This window comes from Rhinopithecus roxellana, chromosome 19 (assembly GCF_007565055.1).
Source record: "Rhinopithecus roxellana isolate Shanxi Qingling chromosome 19, ASM756505v1, whole genome shotgun sequence".
NCBI lineage: Eukaryota > Metazoa > Chordata > Mammalia > Primates > Cercopithecidae > Rhinopithecus > Rhinopithecus roxellana.
In genome coordinates, this window is record NC_044567.1 from 80,113,223 (window position 1) to 80,135,193 (window position 21,971).

The following is a 21,971-nucleotide window of genomic DNA, read 5'->3' on the forward strand; positions in this document are numbered from 1 at the left end:
GAATAATTTAAGACTCAACATAATTTGCCAAAATAGTTCCCCTGTACCCTTCACCCAGCTTCTTCAACAATAACACCTTACTTAACAATAGTACATTATTAAAACCAGAAAAGGGACACATTAGAATTTTTTTTTTTTTTTTGAGATGGAGTCTCGCCCTGTCACCCATCAGACTGGAGTGCAATGGTGTGATCTCGGCTCACTGTAACCTCTGCCTCCCGGGTTCAAGCAATTCTCCTGCCTCAGCCTCCGGAGTAGCTGGGATTACAGGAGAGCATCACCACACCCAACTAACGTTTTTGTATTTTTGTTTTAATAGAGACGGGGTTAGAATACTCTTGACTAAACTATATGCCTTATTTGAATTTCACCAGGTTTTACATATACCATACACTCATTGTGTGTGTGTGTGTGTGTGTGTGTGTGTGACTATGAAATGATATGTATAGATTTATGTAACCACCATCATAATCAAGATCCAGAACTCTTCTATCGAGAAATAAATTCACCTATGCTACACCTTTGTCATCATGCCCCACCCCCCACCGTAGCACCTGGCAACCACAGCTCTGTTCCCCATCACTGTAATTTTGTCATTTCAGAAGTGTGATATAAATGGAAGCACACAGGATATAACCTTTAACCTCCTGGTATGTTTCTTCCTCCCTAGCCTGCCCATTTTCTCAAAATGTCAACTGACCATAACTTTTTCTGGCCCCTCCTCAGCCTCTGGTCATGCTTTTCACATCAGCGTCCATTGGTGGGTGGGTCTCACTTGGTGCTTTTGCCCTGAGAGAGGAAATCCTATGGCCCAGTGCACATGTGGGTCCGGCCATATCATCGGTCACTGACAAGTTGGCTGGATTTACTGTCCAGGGACCAGGCTCCCATGTCTGGTCCATTCATCTGTGGCGGAGTGGAGCAAGCTGTTTGACACAAAACAAGGCCACCTTGCCCACCCCGTCATCAAAGAGATGAACAAAGGGAGGTCCCCTCTGAGAAGGGCTGGGCCAGGCAGATGCTTTAACTGCTATATCTACTTCACAGGTTGTTGGAAAGAGCCTAAATGTTTGCTAATAGAACACCAGTTTGGGGCTGATTTGTGATAACTATGCCTTCCCTGGGTCCTCCAGGGCCCCAGGGCATGGATGCTCTTGGGCATAAGCCTGTCGTGGGAATTCCATTTTCCTTGCCAGTGGCTGGTTTAGGCACAGCCTGTGAGACACAGCGAGACCCAAGTGAGGACTCCGAGGAACCTTTCTTGGCCTCCAAAAGTCCTGTGGGAATTAACTGGGCTGGGGCAGGCCCAAGGGAGATCAGCTCGTCATCAAAGAGTTCCCAGGGGTTTCTATAATAGGAGATGGCATCATTCTGTGTGGTTTCTCCACAGGGCCTTACTCAGGGAATATTGGACAGAAAACCGCTGCTGTGGCGTGAACAGTTTATACCAAAACAAAACAGAACCCAAACCAATAATTATGGAGAGAAGACAAATGGCCAGAGAGGAGATGCTGGGAAATTTTATTAGACTAAAAAAATGCAGAGTAATCGTTTTGTGAGTTGGTTCCAAAGGCCCCACGTGGTTTCTGTGCTTGGGAAGTTTCTAATGCCTTCTCCAGGTACCTGGTACTCCAAGCTGGTGTCCCCAGGCTTTGCTGTGGTTCCAAAAGAGCAGAACTCTGTTCCCCTCATCCAGCAGCGTCAGCCCATCCAGGAAGTGGATATAATCCTCACCTATCCGTGGGGTGACTATATAACTGTCCAAACCAGGACAGGTGTGAAAGTGCAAGAGAGAGCCATTAACTCTCCTGGGGTCATGGCCATGAGCCAGGACCACCCAAAGCAGTTGTAGGGTCACCTGGCAAGCTGCCTCACTGCTTCTGGTGAGAACCCTGCCACCTGCCCCACCTCCCCTAACCTTGCCTTTTGGGAGACCTCCATCCCCTATTCTAAGCTTATGACTCTGATACCATATCTATTTCAGGGCCTCTCACCCTCAACATTGCTGACATTTGAGGCTGCATTATTCTTTATTGTGGGGAAGCTGTCCTGGGCCCTGTAGAATATTTAACAGCATCTCTGGCCTCTACCCACTAGATGCCAGTGATAATTCCTCCCACAGTGTCTCTGGACATTGGGCAAATGTCCCCCAGGGAGAAAATAGCTCTAATCCCATCCTTCCGGCCCGGGTGTGCTTCTGGGTGAAAGCTTCCCTGGACAGCTAATGGCTTTCTAATCTTGGGGCCTAAAGAGACTGAGTCACAGGGCAGGGCAGGAGGCCACCTATGAGAACGGGCAAAGTGGAGCTGTGGAGGACCCCTCAAGAAGGGGAAGAAATATGTTCCTTTTTCCCTCAGGTCGTTTCTAGAAACCCTGCTATGACGTGCAGCGGCTGGTGTCTACATAGGAGATCATCTAAGCCTCCCGACCAAATGACCTCCATGCCCCTGGAGAACCAAGTGGGGGTACAGTCCAGAAACATGTTGCACCTGCAGTGGGGAGATTGTAGCTGGGTCGCCCCCCACCCCACTGGGACACGCCGTGCACACTGAATGAATTCCAGTTTAGTCTTTTTTTTTTTTTTTTTTGAGGCGGAGTCTCGCTCTGTCGCCCGGACTGGAGTGCAGTGGCCAGATCTCAGCTCACTGCAAGCTCCGCCTCCCGGGTTTGCGCCATTCTCCCGCCTCAGCCTCCCGAGTAGCTGGGACTACAGGCGCCCACCACCTCGCCCGGCTAGTTTTTGTATTTTTTTTTTTGTATTTTTAGTAGAGATGGGGTTTCACTGTGTTAGCCAGGATGGCAGTTTAGTCTTAAACTCACTGATGGACTCTGTGAGTGAGTTTAATTTCTCTGATATTTAATTTGCTCACTGGAACAACAAAGAAAAGATTGCTGATCTGCCTTACATGGGTGCAGTGTGAAAGGACTTCCTCCAACCTATTCTCTCAGAGGCCATTTAGGAGATCCAGAAGCATCTATCTGGGGATGGCCGCTGCTGGTTACTGCGGGGTCTTTGTAAGGAAAGTGAGGCCTGGAGGGAGAGGGCCACTCCATGAGTGCAATAGGGACTCACCTGCTATTTCGCCAGGAGCATGGCAAGAGGAGCAAGGCTCAGTCCTCATGTGACACCAGACCGTAATGTCCTTGGAGGAAAATTAAGACTTGGAGCGAGACGTTGTGCTCTTAAGTAACTAAAAAAGGGGCGGGGGTCTGTGTCTTGCACTAGTAGGGAAATTCATCAGGATTCAGAACCAGGGGAGTTTTTTTCCCGTATCAATAGGGCCATACCTCCGCACCCGCCTGCTTTGAAGCCAGCAGATAGATGTATGGGCAGGAAAAAAGTCTCAGTTAACATCTAGCCCAGTGGTTTTCAACCAGTGGTAACTCTGGCAATTACCAACTTTGGCAACATCTGGAGATATTTTTGGTTATCACAGTTGGGAAAGGGGTACTACTGGTATCTAGAGGGGCAGGGGCCAGAGATGCTGCTAACCATCCTGCAGTGAACAGGGCAGCACCCCCCCGGCCCCACCACCATCAATGATACATCAGTAGTTTTAAGGTTGGGCTGGGCGTGGCTCACGCCTGTAATCCCAGCACTTTGAGAGGCTGAGGTAGGCAGATTGCTTAAGGCCAGGAGCTTGAGACCAGCCTGGGCAACATGGTGAAACCCCATCTCTACTAAAAATACAAAAAACTTATCTGGGTATGGTGATGCATGCCTGTAGTCCCAGCTACTCAAGAGGCTGAGGTGGGAAGACCACCTGAGCCCAGGGGGTCAAGGCTGCAGTGAGCCAAGATTGTGTCGCTGCACTCTAGCCTGAGTGTCAGAGGGAGACCTTGTCTCAAAAAAAAAAAAAAAAAAGTCTTGAGAAACCATGATAGACCTAGGGTTTGTCCTCCATCCCTGGGAATCCCATGGGGAAAGCTGGGGGTCTCCACACTTCCCCCACCCATGAGAATAAAGGCAGGAATTAGAGGTCATATCTCCCGCTCCTCTGAGGTTGTCTTGAGTCATCAGTGGAAGAACTGCTTGACCCCACTGCAGAGTCCAGCACTCATGAGGTTTAGGGAAGACACTGAAGGGTTCGGACCCAGGCCAGGACCTTTTGACTATGGCCACAGGGGCTGGTACTGGGCAACGCCTACAGACTCACAGAAGACACCTGACCAGGCGAGATCTAAGCTGATATCCCCCATCCTCCCTTTCTGGGTAGGGTGGCACCTCCCTTCTTTCCCTGGGGGGCCACAGAGGGGCCCCAGCATGCCCAGGTGACTCATTACCAGGTACATCAATAGCACCCAGAAAACGTTCTTCCTTTTGCTGTTCCCTCACTGCCTCTCCTGTGATCACACACTGCCAACACCTGCTCCCAGGATGGAGCCTGGCACTTTAGCAGACAACTGTGAATGATCTAGAAACACGATCCGCAGGGATTTAGAATTGAATATGCACTAAAACTCGAATTATAACAGTAATCACTTGCTACTTTGGGCCAGGCCTTGTGCTGCACACTTTGAATACAGCATCTCCTTCATTCTCTCAACAGCCTCTCAAGGTGGGTATTATGAGCATTATGCCCACTTTTCAAATGATGAGTCCAAAACTTACAGGGATCAAGTAACTTACCAAAGGTTCTTGGCTACAGCGGCAGACAAAGATGGGATTCAACCTGAGACTTAGCTGACTCCAAGACACATGCTCCTAATCCTTGGTAAGCCTCCTCTGGGACTGTTCCATCAGTGAGTTCCGGGTAGGCAGAGGGGCTGCATCCCAGTGACCGAAGCTCCTGAGCCCATCCCTCCGGCTGCAGGCAGCTTTGTCCTCCCAACCCAGGGGCCCTCCATAACTGTCATTGTCTTTAACAAGAGCAGGATCACAGCCTGTGCTAAACTTTCTCCAATAAAAACAAACTGACAGGAAATTTTAGGCACTTTCCAGTAGATGGTGGTGGTTGAGGAGCTGGGAATCTTTTCTACCCCACTGTGGGAACAGAATCTCCGGTCTTCACAAGTGATGGCTGCGCCATGTGTCAACCTTCATTGAGGCTTTCAGAAGCTAGAGACTTTCAGATAACCAGAGCCAGGCCCATTTTCTAAGAGGCCTATTTGCCATGCCCAGGGGGAGTCCCACTTCCTAGAACCAAGCTCAGATGAATCCTACATGCCTTTGCTGGTTCCAGAAAGGCAGCTGGAGCCTGTGGCAAAGCAACAGTGCTTGGATTTCAGCAGTGGGTGTTCCCTACCCGGGGGCTCACCATCCCTTGCCATTTCCTCAGGATGCTTGCACAAAACCAGTGTCATAGGTTCCATATCCACTAAGATGGCTAGAGTCTCAAAAACCAACCAAACAAGGGAAATAACAAGTGTTGATGAGGATGTGAAGACATTGGAACCTTCATACATGGCCGGTGGGATGCAGTCACTATGGTCAACAGCCTTTCCGTTCCTCTAAAAGTTAAACACGGGGTTACCATATGACCTAGCAATTCCACTCCAACATACATACCCAAGAGAAGTACAAATGGGTGTTCAAACAAGTAAGTGTACACCAATGTTTCCAGCAGCACTATTCACAATAGCCAAAAGGTGGAACAACTCAAATGTTCATCAGTGGATGAATGGGTAAACAAATTGTGACACACACACACGCGCGAATATTACTTAATCATAAAAAAGGAACAAAGTACTGATGCATGCTACAGTGTAAATGAACCTCTGAAACTTATGCTAAGTAAAAGAAGCCAGATACAAAGAGTTATGTATGAAGCCATTGCCCTTACATGAAATATTCAGAATAATAAACTCCACAGACACAGAAAGCAAATTGGTGGTTACCGGCGGGGGAGAATGGGAAATAATGGCTTAGGGAGCATGGATTTCCTTTTGGGATAATTAAAGTGTTTTGGAACTAGATAGAGATGGTAGTTGCATAACACTGTGAATGTACTAAATGCCACTGAGTTGTTCAATCTAAAAGGTTAATTTTATGTTATGAATTCATGATTTTATCTCAATAAAAATATTTTTCTTAATTAAAAAAATTAGTGTCATAGTTATACCAGCCTGGGCAGGGGGCTGGGTGGGTGTATTCTAAAAGTACTGTATTCTTCCTTAAGCTCTATAGGACAGGCTGTACAAGTTGCTTCAGTAAACAACATTTGTCCCTTCTTCTAATAGCTGTCTCCAAGTTTCCCTTTGAGGACCTGTTCCCATCACACTTTCCAGTCCAGATGCCAGTGATCTGAGTCCATTCATTCGCTTTCCTGGTTTTCTGTCCCTTACAATCGAAACAGTCCTGACTGATACAGCCAACTTCAGTGTTTCTGTGGAGCATACCCTAGTTTTTGTTTGAGTAATTTCAAGAGGCCATTGAGAGATGTTCATGTTGCAATGTGAAAATTCTAGCTTCCAACCCTCTACTTCAATCTGTACAGAAAATTTCAAGTTTCAAGTTACATTTAAAATGTTTTCTATGATGGTGATAATCTCCATGTACTTAAAGCCAATAAACTACACACTTTAAAAATGGTTACAAACGTAAAGTTTATGTTCTGCATATTTTACCACCATATAAAAAATAATAATAGTTATTTTTTCTGACTATATGACCATGGTAAAACAAAAACCTTGAGCAATATAGGAAAGTATTAAGAAGAACGTAATTATCATCCACAATGTCTGTTTCAGGGCTAACAACTGTTAACACATTGGTATATTTCCTTGCAGTCTTTTTTATTTTTCACAGTGTGAAATACCATATATATATACACACTGTGAAAAATAAAAAGGACTATTGTTGTTAACCCTAAAACAGACATTGTAGATGATAGTTATATTCTTCTTCATGCTTTTCTATATTGCTCAAGTTTTTTTACCATAAACATATAGTCACAACAAATAACATTTATTATTATTTATATATATATATACATGCACACACAGTAAAAAATAAATAAAATGAAAACATAAATCACAGAGTTTTTTGCCCTGATTTTTATTTAACATTATAACATGGCCAGGCGCGGTGGCTCAAGCCTGTAATCCCAGCACTTTGGGAGGCCGAGACAGGCGGATCACGAGGTCAGGAGATCAAGACCATCCTGGTTAACATGGTGAAAGCCCGTCTCTACTGAAAAATACAAAAATACTAGCTGGGCGAGGTGGCAGGCACCTATAGTTCCAGCTACTCGAGAGACTGAGGCAGGAGAATGGCGTAAACCCGGGAGGTGGAGCTTGCAGTGAGCTGAGATCCGGCCACTGCACTCCAGCCTGGGCAACAGAGCGAGACTTCATATCAAAAAATAAAAATAAAACAAAATAAAATAAAATAAAACATTATAACATGAATATTTTTTCTACCTTTAAATTGTGTATTAGTCCATTTTCACGCTGCTGATAAAGACATACTTGAGGCTGGGTAATTTATAAATTTATAAAGAAAAAGATGCTTAATGGATTCACAGCTCCACGTGGCTGGGGAGGCCTCATAATCATGGTGGAAGCTGAAAGGCACATCTTACATGGCAGCAGGCGACAGCATGAGGCCCAAGCAAAAGGGATTTCCCCTTATAAAACCATCAGGTCTCATGAGACTTATTCACTACCACGAGAACAGTATGGGGGAACCGCCTCTACAATTCAATGATCTCCCACTGGGTCCCTCCTGCAGCACCTGGGAATTATGGGAACCACAATTCAAGATGAGATTTGGGTGGGGACACAGCCAAAGTATATCAACTGTGATTGAAACTTAATTTTCAGTGGCTGCATAATATTTCATCCCGTGGGTGCAAGATACTTAAGCTAATTAATTCCCAATGGTAGATATTTAGAGAGTCTCCTATTCGTCTCCATCATAAAATAAAATGAAGATGAAGATTGATATTTAGATTCCTAGAAGAGGGATGGGAACAATTGCAATGCTTTTGGTCCAAACTGCAGATAGCCCCACAGAAGGTACCCATAGAATCACCCTTTTCTCAAGCCTTAATCACTGACTGAAGGTGAAGGTTTGACCTGGGATGGTAGCTGGTGAGTCCCTTATGGAGACCTGTGGCTGGAAGACATTGTCATGGCTGGAGAGGACACTTCTGGCCCTCATCCCTACTGGCTGGCACCTCGATGGCATACATTGCTTCCTTCCCAGATGCTGCCTGTCTAGAGAACCACTCTTTCAAAGCTTTTTTTTTTTTTTTTTTCCATTAACTTCAAAGCTAGGAAATGGCTCTTTAAGACGTTATTTTCTGTCATCCCAGGAGCCAGGAAATTGGGGAGGTAGGCCGGGCGTGGTGGCTCACACCTGTAATCCCAGCACTTTGGGAGGCTGAGGCGGGTGGATCACAAGGTCAGGAGTTCGAGACCAGCCTGGCCAAGATGGTGCAACTCCGTCTTTACTAAAAATAAATAATTAGCCAGGCTTGGTGGAGGGCACCTGTAGTCCCAGCTACTCGGGAGGCTGAGGCAGGAGAATCCCTTGAACCCGGGAGGTAGAGGTTGCAGTGAGCCGAGGTCATGCCACTGCACTCTAGCCTGGGCGACAGAGCGAGACTCCATCCCCCTCCCCCCCCCCAAAAAAAAAGAAAAAAAAAAGAAAAAAGAAATTGGGAAGGTGACATGAGCCTGGTCCTGCTTTCTTTGTTCTGAGATACATGGAAATGCTCTCATTTCCTGGCTTCCCTTTCTCCTCACTCCTATCCCCGTCCCCACCCTCCAGGGCCCTTGGCAATGTTTTGGGGGCCCTCCCCACACCATGCCACTGATGTCTGCTTTGTGCAGTGTGCCTTGCGGAAGGCGGCAGCTATTTGATCTCCCTTCTCTTGGAACCATCCAGAAACCTGCTGAGCTGGCGGCCACAGCAGCCACTTCTCATGGACTGAGGGTCCCGAAGTTCTCTAAGGAACTGCTCTTGTGTAACACCATAGCCCACGTGGATCCGTGCTGACATCCGCACAGATGAACGGCTCAGATGAGATTTGATCTCCCTGAGGCCCATGGCCACGAGTCGCTGGAGTTTTGTAGGGTCCAGTAAAGAGCAAGGAAAAGTCCGGGTCTTACAAAGGCTGTAATCTCCCCTTACAAAGATTCTCCCGCAACCACCTGGTGCCTTCGCCCTGCAGGGAGCTGTCCAGGTGCTGACCCATTTAAGCGCAGTTTCCTGGGCCGCCTTCAGACCTTCCCAGCCAAGGTTTCTTTCCTCCCTGTTCCTGATGTATTCTGCTCCATCTGGGGCTTTTATTGGGTGCCATTTCCTTTACCACCCTGTAACTTTCTCAGCAGTCAAAATGGAGAAGAGTCTTCATTCTGCTGATGGGCGCCCTGTCCTTGGAACTGTTTTATAAGCAATCATCCAGTTACTAAGGGGACAAATGATGAGAGCAGAGGATGAACAGCTGGTCTTAGGGGAACCGGGAGGACAGCTGGGAGAACAGCCAGTGGGCATCCGAGCGGCTGCTCGGTGATCCGGCAGGGACGCGGATGGCTGTGTGAACTCTCCCAGGCTTCACACTCGGATGCATCCGGAACAGGAGACCGCACACTCTCAATGAGGAAGAGATGTGGTTCTTAGGAAGCCACATTTGAGTCCTGATAAGGCCCTTAGTGGGCTGTGGAGAGGAGAGGGACGCTAGCTGGAAGGGGCCGTGGGGAACAGCTCAGACTGAACTGAGAGGTGGTGGAAAAAGGAGGGATGTGACGAGGGCTAAGCGAGGGGGAAAGGAGAGGTAGGGCCAATGTCCCTGCAGACTCCACCCCCACCCCCACATGCAAAGTCAAGTCCAGGAGAAAAAGAGGGAAACACAGGACTGAGTCCATGAGCAAGGAGGAGACGGTGAGTGAACAATCTCATCTGGAGGCTTAGCACTCCCAAAAGCACAGCCCCACCTTCTAGGTCCTCACCAACCAGCTCAGATAGGAAGTGCCGTTTGGTGACCCAGCCTCCTGCGTGAAGCAGAATGGACAATCAGCCTCTTGCTTTCTGAAGCACAGTATTCCTTGGGCCTCCTTGCTAGCGACTGTCACCTCTGCCTTCCCTGTTTGCCCGATCATCCAGGCTACATGGCTCTGACACAGCTCCCTGAGTCCTCTGCTTAGACCAACTTTTGCATGCTTAAGCCCTGACAGCTGGCCTAAAGATTCCAGCTGTTGTGCCTACTCACGGCATGGGTGATGCTGATGTGGATGGAGCCTCAATGTGCCATTCTCCTTTGAGCACTAGAATTTGACCATATGTAGGGCAAATTACCTCTTTAATCCTCTGTAGCCTTATCTGGAAATAGGGGCTAGCATTTGTCCTAGCTCAGAGGGCTGCTGTGAAAACTAAACGTCTTAACACATGGTAAGCACTTAGCAGAGTGCGTGGCATGTAATTGATATTAGCTGTAGCGGGGATTAATATTATTCTTATTAGCCAACCCTTTACAGGGGCAGCTCCACAGTGAGTTCAGTTCTTCTTGCTCTGGCCTTGACCAGGTTTTCTTTGCCTACACCCCCTCCCAACTTCACAGGGCCCTCTTCCCTCTCCCCCAACGTCCTGACATACATACATATGCACACTCTGCACATTTTCAGATACTGCTCACTTCAAACTTGACCTGGATCCACGAAAAATCTCTGGTCTCCTCCATCCCCAACACGATTGAAGGTGCCTTCATTGGTCTGGTATTGATCGGTCTGGTATTGACTGTCCCACATCAGTGTTGGTGACCACTTAGATCTGAGTTTGGGATTCCATCTCTGCTCTACACTAGGAGCAACATCTGTTTGCTTTTTTTTTTTTTTTTTTTTTTTTTTTGAGACGGAGTCTCGCTCTGTCGCCCGGGCTGGAGTGCAATGGCCGGATCTCAGCTCACTGCAAGCTCCGCCTCCCAGGTTCACGCCATTCTCCTGCCTCCGCCTCCCAAGTAGCTGGGACTACAGGCGCCCGCCTCGTCGCCCGGCTAGTTTTTTTTTGTATTCTTTAGTAGAGACGGGGTTTCACCGTATTAGCCAGGATGGTCTCGATCTCCTGACCTTGTGATCCGCCCGTCTCGGCCTCCCAAAGTGCTGGGATTACAGGCTTGAGCCACCGCGCCCGGCCTGTTTGCTTAAATAAACCAGTCCGTGTGTGCTAGAAGGTACACACAGCTCATGCTATGTGGCTGCCAGAGGTCAGTAAAGAATCTCTACTTGTCATCACGTGGGAGTTCAGAGTGACAGAGTGCCATCTTGACACCTGTCTCCACAATCCCAAAGGCAGAGAGACGAGCATGGCAAAGTACTCAGTGACTCTGAAAGCTTCCACCTGGAAGTGACACATGTCACCACCTCCACCCCCAAGGGACCAGAAGGAGATTGCCTGGTTGGAAGACATTTCCTCTTCCCAGACATAACTGGGCCTCTTCCTTGTCATCTACGCAGGCACATTCTGCAAAGAATGTGCACATGGATGTGTGTTTCTCATTAAGACCTAATGAGTGAAGCCATCAGATTTGTTCAGACTGGCCCAGGATTCAGAGAGAGCGAGCTGAGGTTTTATGAAACTCCCCAACCAATGGGGAATCCATGAATTATTAAAAGGATAGAAAAAGAGACCCAGGGAGGAAGGGCTGCTCCATTACTCATCAGGCCTGGAGTATCCAAATCCCCAAGCACAGCTGTTGGCTTTTACACCTACAGCATTTTCCCATTATGTCTACAGTGAGCGCTTCAAACGCGCTGTATTGGCAGCCTCCGAGCAGGGCTCCCGCCCACGTCACCCACTGCTTCTCTCATTATCTGAATCAGTCTACAGCCCAACTGTGGGGCACAGATGTTGTTGCTTACCCCTTCACTTCCCAGGCTCCCTGATCACAGACCTGAGGGCCAAGCTCCTTAAAAGAACTGGGAGGCCTCTCCCACTCTGGCCCCAATTGTCTCTTCAGTTTTGTCTCCCACCATTTCCCATGCCCACCCTACCTCAGACCATTTGCCTTTCCCTGAATGTAATTTGATATTCTCAGGCCTTCGCCCAGGATGACCCCTTTGCCCGAAACTCCCTTCCCAGCCCTCTGCCTACCTGGTGAATTTCTATTTATCATTTACGGCCAGATCACGGGAAGGGAAACTAACTTTTGCTGAGAGCCCCCAATGTGTCAGACCTTTGTGCAAACACGATCTCACTGTCGCAACCCAGTGAGGTTGGCGTTATCACCAGCACCAGAGACATAATTTTGTGGGGTCCGGTGCAACAATTAAGACGTAGCTCCTTGTTGAAAACCAATTAAGAATTTCGAGACGGCAAAATCAGATCATCAAACCAGGCACAGAGCCTTCCTAAGAGCAAGGCTTTGAGAGCCATGAAGCCAGCTTTGGTTAGAGAGAAGTGAATGAAAGTTCAGAGTGGTTAAGTAACTTGTCCAAGGTCACACAGCTAGTTAGGAGCAGAGCCAGGTTGAAGACCTCATTCCATCAGATTCAAATTGCTGTTTTTCAACCACCCATGTTGTGGGGCCTTCCCCACTTGCCTTGAGCAGAATGACTGGGGAGGAGGCTGTGAGCACCCCCAGACACTAGCTTCCTTTTTTTTCTTCTTCTTCTTTTTTTTCTTATTTATTTATTTATTTATTTTTTTGAGATGGATCCTTGCTCTGTCACTCAGGCTGGAGTGCAGTAGTGCAATCTCAGCTCACCACAAGCTCCGCCTCCGGGGTTCAAGTCATTCTCCTGCCTCAGCCTCCTGAGTACCTGGGACTACAGGTGCCCACCACCATGCCCAGCTAAATTTTTTTTTTGTTTGTATTTTTAGTAGTGACGGGGTTTCACCGTGTTAGCCAGGGTGGTCTCGATCTCCTCACCTCGTGATCTGCCTGCCTCAGCCTCCCAAAGCGCTGGGATCACAGGTGTGAGCCACCGCATCCGGCCACTAGCTTCCCTTTTAAAGGGTATTTTCTGCAGTCAATTGATCTGTTATTCCTCCATAAGCATTGCAAGATGATCCAGAGAATAGGATCACACAGATCAAAAAGGGGGCCTATCTAGGGGGCAAGTGGACATTGTGGGATTGTTCAATTAGCCCACAAAGGAGGACATCCCCTCTCCCACCCACCCCTTTCCTGACACCCAACTCCAGGCAGTCTGCTCACCCCCACTCCATACACATACTCTTCAGTGGCTGGAGGACATGGCGACAGCCCGCAGAGGTGACCCACAGGGCATGGATCCCAGGCCAGCCTCTCTGGCCTTTGCTGGGAATATGAACTGCAGACTTTGCGAAAGGCACATCTCCTGGGTGCTTTGCCTGTTTTCATCTTTTCATTTCATTGATCCAGCTCCCTCTGAAGTTTTGTTTGGTGGTTTTCTCCCTGACAGCTTTAGTCTTGGGCAGATGTGTCCAACTTCCAGTCATCATCGAGCAAATACTATGTGCCTACTATGCATCAGACCTTCTCCTTTCAAGGGGCTCCCAGCATAGTTAGGGAGACTGACAGTAAATTCATCTTCGCCATACCAATGAGAGCTGTGCAAGAGGCTCCTGGGCCCAGAGACGAAGAAGAAATCCATTCTTGGGTCAAAAGGAGTAAACTGAATAAGGTCTTGAAGGATGTATAGGAGTTTTCCAAGTAGGGTAGAGGGCAATCCATGCAGAAGGAACTAGCACATTTGGAAGAGTTTGAGGATAATGGGCATTGAGAATTTGAGATATGGGGGCACTCAATCCAGTGGGAGATGTGGTCACCCATCATATGGGATGAGGATTTTCCATCAGGGTATTCTGGGGGGTAGAGAAGAACACTCTTGGGGTAGGTGGGAAAAGGGAGAAAAGGCAAAAACTGCATAGGCCTAAAATGCTGTGAATAGACACTTTGTGTATCCTTTCCAAAAACCTTCAGTTGTCCCAACTCCACCTGGCCCCATTCACGTGTGACAAAGTCCTCCCATGTCAGGAAACCTCAGCAACAGAGACGCTTCTATAAGGGTTTCTACCCTACAGTTTTGAACAAATATGTTCACTGCTGATGTCTCATTATTTAGCAACCAACTTTGCCCCCACATATTTCCACATGCCACATCTTTGACGCCCTCATGGTCTGCAGAGATTTTACAGGCCTTTGAGGGGAAGCTGCTGGTCTGTGAGCATCTGCACAAGTGTGCCGGACAAAAATGTCGGTCAGGCTGCCATTTCAAAGCAATAAAGATGTGCGGCTATGCAAGCCAGGAAGAGTTAGCCCTTGGGTCCGCCTTCCAACCTGGCTGACCACACTGGCTCTAGCTGCCACTTTTAAATTAGTCACAGATTAACAAACATCTATTGAGCACCTATTTGGTGTCCAGGACCCAGAGACTAAAGGAGACATAGAACCTAAGAAAGGAAAAAATATTTAAGTGTTAGTTACCACCACTTATTGGACACATATTTCCATTTTACAGTTAAGAGGGACAAACACTTAGCTTAAGACCACCCAGCACAAAAGCATAGTGGGGCTTTAAAGGCTCAGATTCTGCACCTAGACAGGCCTGAGCTGAAATCCTGGCTCTGCCATTTTCCAGCTGTGTGTCCTCAGACTCCTCACTTAAGCACCCTGTGCCTCAGTCTTCTCATCTGTAAAATGGGATTTGTGTGAGAATTAAATGACTTAATACGTGTGAAGCTCATTGAACGCTTACACTAGTAAGTGCTAAATAAATACTAGCTGGCATTGTTCTGTTATCGTTAGTATCACCATCATCATCATCCTTATTTAAAAGCAGCAGCAACAGCAGAGGCAGCAGCCCCAGCTGCTGGAATTTGAAAGTGAGTCCGACTCCAGGCAGGGCCTCCCAGCCCGATGCGGACTCTGAAAGCCTTCCTCTCCCACGCCAGCCCACAACTCTTCACCTGCCACCCCCACGAGGGTGCTTACCCCAGAGGTGCTCACCTCCGGGGCTGGGAGACCGCATCCGATCGGTCCCAAACCCCGCCCGCAGCTGGTAGCGCAGGGGTGGGGAGGCCCCGCCCTCGGCCCCGCCCCCTGCCCGCCCCTCCCTCTCGGGGTCCAGGGCGCGAGCTGCGGCGGCGGCGGCCACCGTCGCTGGCGCGGAGCTGTTCGGGCTGACTGGACGGGGCGGGCGTCCCGGGCAGATTAGCGGGGTACCTCCCGCCCCACGCGCCCAGCCGGCAAAGGACACTGGACCCGGGTCGGGGGTCGCGGCCGCTCCAGCGAGGTAAGAGCCGGGAAGACCGGGAGAAACCAGCTCTTCCATCCGGGGGGTCCCCGGGGGACGGTCTCCCACTGGTGCTGGGCCGCGGCGCCGGGCTGTGCCCCCATGACCGCCCAGCCCGGGGCAGGGGCCGGAGAGCCCCCGCGACCGCGCACCTTGGAAGGGGCAGGGTGATGGGGAGCGCGGTCGTGTGTGTGCGCGTGTGCGTGTGTGTCTGTCCATCTGTCTGTCCCAAGGATGTGTCGGGGGAGATGATGACGCCCCCTCTTTGCAGTCGCTTCCAGGCAGTTTACCCACGCCAAAGCTGAGGGCAGACTTTTCCACGTCGGACTTGAATGGGGCTGGCAGAACTATCCGGATAATGCAGGAAGGAATAAGCCCACCACCACCTGTTGAGCTGGGCTGTCGGCCTACGCGGGTCCGACTCCCCGCTTATCACAGCCTGCAGGGTGGCCTTCTTTCTCCAGCTTGTGGGACCCGGGGTTTCCTTCTCCTGCCTGTGGGGAGGGTTGATAGGAGGAGGTGTCCCTGCCAGGAGCCACTGAGCAGAGATGGACTCACCGGGGTCATCAGGGTGGTGCGATGAGGACCCCACAGCAGGTGCTGAGAGTGAAGTGTCAACCCCCCAGGCACACCCCAAATTTGATTTCCCCAATCACTCCAAAGCCCCTCATTGTGATTACCCGATCTCTTTGCTCTCAGCCTAATTTGGCAGTTGATGAAGATGCAGCTTGTTAAAAATGTTAAAGTGAAATCAAATTATCACTTCCTAGGACTGAAAATGATTTGAGAAATAATTCCGGGAGCCTGGCTGGGGAGGAAAGAAGCTCATATTCTGACTAGCTTCTCCAGGGCTGCCCCCGGGCTGCCCCGGTACCTGCCAGGCATACCGGTGGTTGAGGAAGCCCTTGTTCCCAGAAAGGAAGGGATTCACCCACTTTGCAATGGATTATCAGTGACTGGATTAGAGCAGGACCCAGGACAGGATCCCCAAGTGGGAGCTGTCTCAGTTTGACAGATGTCACATGCAAGCTGTCACCAAGGCTGGCTTCTGCTCCACATCCATCCTGGGGAACACAAGATGAGGTTTCCCCTCCTGGCCACCTCACACCTATTCCCCTCATCTCCACAAACCCCAGGTCTTGATCAATTAACAGCCTGGATTGCCTGGGTGTGGGTATGGGACCTGGATTGGCTCTGATGTCCTGGTTTCAGAGTATCTCAGGACCGCAGGCATCTCAGTGGCAGGTTGGTGGCACCCCTTTGCAGACGCTGTAGCCAGCCCCTCATGCCGAAGTGTCCTGGCTGCCTGAGAAGCCCTAGCTCTGTGTCACTTCTCTGCTAACACAGCCCTTGGAGGTAGCTTGGGGACACCCCATCTCAGGGCCAGGTCCCCAGTGTGCCTAATAGGGTGAAATCTGTGCTTGTGCCTGAGACCTCCCCACCCCCAAACCTCCTCCCTCTTGTCATGTAAAAGGCAGTGGATGTGCTGAGGGGCTGGGTAGTCCAGTTTGACGGAAGACAGGGATGTGGACCTGCTGTGGCTGGGGCTGTTGGTGATGTGAGAGCCCCAGCATCCTGGCTGGCTGCATCCAAGGCCCCACAAGCCAACAGCAGGCTTGTGGGAGCTCAGCTGTTCTCAGGCTTGTAAAGCTGGGGCTCTGTGACTTGGTGCATGGAGAAATTGGCTGAATTGTTCACGCTTGTTCGGAAGAGACTGGCCTTAGGTTGTTGTGGAAAACATGGGCTCCAAACCCTGCTAGGTCCCTGACTGTGTGACATTGTCCAACTTACAGAACGCTTGGAGGCTCAACTTCCTTATCTGTAAGATGGGTCTGGCAGGGTGTTTTGAGAATCAAGTAAGGTCACAAAGGTTCGGGGCTGGTGTTGTGACCTCTGCTTTCTCTAGCCCTCAGCCTGACTCTCTGACATTGGACTTGAGGGAAGTGGCTGTGTAGCTAGGATCCCTCATGCCATCCTTAGAGGTGGGGGAAGTGGTGTGAATTTTAGTAGCAGGGTAGTTCACAGATTGAGCTTGGATTCCCAAAAAGTGAGGATGGAGGATGCAACCCAGTCTCCAGCAAGCCCTGCCTCTGCGGGGAGCTGGCACTTTTGTCCCCAGCTTCTGCCCCCAGCCATTGGTGTCCTGGGCCCACCCCACACAGTCTCCTGGTTCATTGACACTTGGCACGTGCCTGCTCTGTCATCTTTTCTGAGTTTTGAGCCAGTCCTACTCCCTGGCAGAATTGGGACTAGCCACTTGAGACTTCAGGGGCACCAGGACAAGCCCTGCCCACCAAATATCATCCTGTTTCCCCAACCTAGTCATCTGATGCTTAATATCCCACCATTAGAGACTTATTCCTGTGGTTCATAGTCTTATGTCAGTTACTAAACCTTAGCATCAATGACTTGTTTAGAAGCTTTCAGGACCTTGGAGAGGAGAGAAAGAGAAGGCAGAACAGAGAGGAGGGAAAGAGAAGCTTGGGGAGTGTAGCAGAGAGAAGATTGTACTTTGTCAGCCTCACAGTTCTGCAGAGACAGGCCCAGCTGCTGAGCTCAAGAAGGCCCCAGGGAGAAGGAGAGGCTTGGGGTGAGGGGGAAGGGGCAGGCCTCAGGCAGGGAAAGTTGTGAATCTCAAGCGGGAATTCTCCGTGTGAATACAGGGTGGGTGCCAGGCCTGTGGCTGGGCTGGGCTCCGGCAGCGTGTTTGAGAGGTGAAATAGTCCCCGATGCAAAAGCATCCTTTCTTTTCATGCTGCTCTACCCGCCGCTCAGAACACACCACGTGGGGTTTCGTGTGTTCTATGGGTGGTGCCCTCTGCATTAGGAGAGGCTGGCCTGGTCACGCTGGCTGTTTAAAATTTTCAGTGATAATTTGTTAGGTCAGCAAAATGACAGAGTATCCCCTGCCTGGCTGTGCCTCCCTGAAAATTCCCCTGTCACTCCTCTTGCCCTTTCTTGAAAGAAGCAAAAATGGCATAATTCACTCAGTCCCACGAGTCTCCTGGGCTGAGAGTGGCTTGGGGGGAGCAGAGCTCGGCTGGGATCACCCTGAAAAGGCCTGTGGAGGTGATTCCTTGCTCAGTTGGGCACAAGGTCCTGAATTTTCCAGTGTGGGGACAAGCGGAACGGGGGATGGACGGGTGAGGACTGAGGGTCCCTGCTCACGGTAGCCCATAGCCAGGCTCCGTGTAGGAAGGAGAAGGCTGGTATCACCTGGGCGCTCGGGAGGCTTGATGATGTAGACTGGTCCTGGCTGGTGAAGCCCCAGCAATAAGCAGTTTGCTGCCTTTTCTGGATGCTCCAGGGGGCAGAGCCTAGACCAAAAGAACGATGTTTTAAGTCACCAGTGTGACCTATTGGCCATGAGCACCCAAGGGACTCTCCTTAAGGATGATTCTTGACCACATCTGTTCTTAAATAATAGTAACGATGACAACAATGACGATAGCAGCTCCTCATTCTTCCATAATGAGCATTTACTGAGTACCTGCTATGCATGTGCTGGCTGCTGCTCTAAGTAACAGGGATATGACTGGAGTATTATTGGCATTTGGGGCTGCCTTGTTCTTCTCTTTGGTGCAGGGGAGGCTGTCCTGGGCGGTGTAGGATGCTCTGTAACAGTGCTAGTCTCTATCCATGAGATACCAGTAGCACCCCAGGCCCCCACCCATTCTTTTTTTTTTTTTTTTTTTTGAGACAGAATCTCACTCTCTCACCCAGGCTGGAGTGCAGTAGCGCGATCCCGGCTCACTGCAACCTCCACCTCCTGGGTTCAAGCAAACCTCCTGCCTCAGCCTCCCGAGTAGCTGGGATTACAGGCATGTGCCACCACAGCCGGCTACTTTTTATATTTTTAGTAGAGATGGGGTTTTCCCATGTTGGCCAGGGTGGTCTCGATCTCCTGATCTCATGATCCACCTGCCTCGGCTTCCCAAAGTGCTGGGATTACAGGTGTAAACCACTACGCCAGGCCACCCCCACCCATTCTGACAACCAAAAATGTCTCCAGAGCTTGCCAAAAATCCCCTGGGAGGCAAAGTAGTCTGCTGTTGAGAACCACTGGGGATACAGCTAGAAAGAAAGACAAAAATCAATCCTGTTTCTTAGGAGCAAGCAGTTCACAGAGAGAAATGAACAATACATGTGGTGTAGGAGTAGAAAATGGAGGAGGCTGCATGGCGAAGACGCTAGAAAGACCAAGCAGGGTCAGGGTTTAGAGAGCACAGGTGAGGCAGGGTTGCCATTTTCAAAAGGAGCGCCAGGAAGGGCCTCACTGCGCAGGTGACATTTATCAGAGATGGGAAGGTGGGGAGAGAGTGAGAGGGAGAGGTCTGGGAAGGAGCTTCCAAGCAGCTGCAGCAAGAGAAACTGGAGGAACACGGAGGAACAGTGAGTCTGGGGAGTGGACAATGTGGGAGCAACTGGGTGGGCTCTGATGGGTCCCTCATCACCAAGGGCTGTGAGCTTTCTCTGTGAGTAAAAAGGGGAGGTCAGTGAGCGCTCACTACTTGCTAGGCACAAACGCCACTCCAGGGCTGTTCCGCGCATGTGCACTGAAGTGCTATCGGGTGTTACTCCTTTACTTGATTGCTCAATTGAGAAAAGCAAGGCCCAGAAGGGTTAAGGAATTCGGGCAGCGCTGTTGGGGAATGAGCATGGGCAGCCCACTGTCTACTGTCCACACTAAAATGTGGACTTCGGGGCCACACAGAACTGAGTTCAAATCCTAGCACAGTCTCTTACTAGCCGGGTGGCCTTAGACGAGCCACAGAATCTCCCTCACCCTCGGTGTTCTCTGGGAACTGGTGATCCCCACTTTGCAGGGCTTTTGTTGGGAATGCTGTCCTCAATGCCCCCTCTCTGTGCACGCGTGTCAGCGAGAAGCCAGAGGGCAGGTGGCCCTGTCCCAATCTGCCCAGCCACGGGTGCGTGCTCTGGACTTGTGTATCTATTCACCGAGCTGCAGCAATGCCATCTGCTGAGGTCAAAGCCAGTATCCCAGAAGGTCGGGGGAAGTCAAGCGCTCCTTCTTCCGGAGCTAAGGAGGAGGTCTGGCCCTTTCAGAGTCAGGATCTCCCAGGGTCTTCAGGGCCAGCCTGCTGAGTTCCCTCTGATGATGCTGCCCCGGCTTCCCCAGGAAGCTAAGCCTGAACCCAAGTGAAGCATCATGGGATTGAGCAGGGGCAGCCAGCACAGGCTCTGTTAGCAAGATTCTGCAGCCTCAGAACCTCTAAGACTTAAATCCAGAGAGCCTCAATGAACCCATCTGGCAGGTTCACATTATTCCAGAGGCACATGTCAGAGGCAGGCTCATCACTGGAAATGTGGGTTTTAAAAATACCCCAGAGTTGAAAAAAGAGGAGCAGCTGCTGGTATCCACAGACACCTCCCTGATAACTCTCATGGTTGAACCCCCCTGCTCCTCCTGCGTGGGAATGTCTTCCTTGGGGATGGGCCGCAGTGACAGCGAGACCCCAGGAAGGAAGGTTTCTGGGACTGTCGGGCACACTGGTGTGTCTCTGTGTGCTCCAGATGTGTGAGGTCCCTCTCAGGAGGTGTGTGTGTCTGCCAGTGTGTCTTTGTGCATTTGCCCTGTTTGATCCCTGAGTAAGTGGCTGTCAGAGGTGGTGTGTCTTCCAGAGCCTGTGGCTTCTGATGACGATGGGATGTTACAGCCACGTGACTTTGCTGGGCAGGCCTGTGAACCTCAGGTATCTGAGATAGGTCTCAGTTAATTTAGGAAGTTGATTTTGCCAAGGATGAGGACATGTGCCGGTGACACAGCCTTGGGAGGTCCTGACGACACGTGCCCAAGGTGGTTGGGGCACAGCTTGGTTTTATACATTTCAGGGAGACATGAGACATCAATCAATATATGTAAGATGTACATTGGTTCTGTCCAGAAAGGCAGGACAACTCAGAGCACAGAGAGGGCTTCCAGGTCACAGGTAGGTGAGAGACAAATGGTTGCATTTGTTTGAGTTTCTGATTAGCTGTTCCAAAAGAGGCAATCAGATATGCACCTATCTCTGAGCAGAGGGATGACATGGAATACAATGGGAGGCAAGTTTGCCTTAAGCAGTTCCCAGCTTGACTTTTCCCTTTAGCTTAGTGATTTGGGGGCTCCAAGATTTATTCTCCTTTCCCAGCCCATCCAGGAAAACATCCCCAAATGCCCACTGCTGGAATTGGCTCCTTCCACTCACCTGAAGGTAACGCCCAGCAGGTGGCAGCCCTTTCTGTACCTGCCCAAAGGAGCATCCTCCAAGCTGTCTCCCACTGCCCTAGGCAAGGAGAGCCGGGCAGGACAGCAGGGAGGCCTCCTGCCCAGGAATCTTCTCAGGGGGCTGCCACAGGAGGAGCCCTGGCTTCAGGATGGGCAACAGGGGTTTGAGGCCCAGTGATTCTCACTGTGCATGAGCTTAGACAAGTCCCCACACTTCTCTGGGCCTCTGCTTCCCATCTGTAAAAGGACGGGATGGGAGAGGATTCATCTTCTCCACAACCTATTTCTGGAACATCTGCTCTGTGTCAAGGGTCAGGTGTGTTTTATGGAATTAAACTGTCCCTCCCTTAGAGGTTTTCCAGTCCAGAACCTCTGCAGGTCCTCCAGCTCCAGAGCTCAAGGGACTGTGATTATTTGAAAATCAAGCTGGACATAGGCACCACGGAGCAGATGGAGCTGTGGAGCCAAGCGAGAAATCAGAGTATCTTTCATCACACAAAAAGTAAAGGCCAGAAGAGGGTGCCACTTTCCCAGTGTGGTTTAGGGGGGCTTCAACTCCCTGCTCTCCCCGGCCCCACTGCCC

The 21,971-nt window shown here is 50.1% G+C and overlaps 1 protein-coding gene across 1 annotated transcript in view; it reads left to right on the top strand.

Moving 5' to 3' along the window:
* The first annotated feature begins 14,681 nt into the window (after window positions 1-14,681).
* The window catches only part of CACNG5 (calcium voltage-gated channel auxiliary subunit gamma 5), a 52,425-nt gene continuing 45,135 nt past the window's right edge, over window positions 14,682-21,971 (top strand). Inside the window, exon 1 of the mRNA XM_010379984.2 lies at window positions 14,682-15,159. The gene's annotated coding sequence lies outside the window, so the exon portion shown is untranslated. The remainder of the gene's footprint in view (window positions 15,160-21,971) is intronic.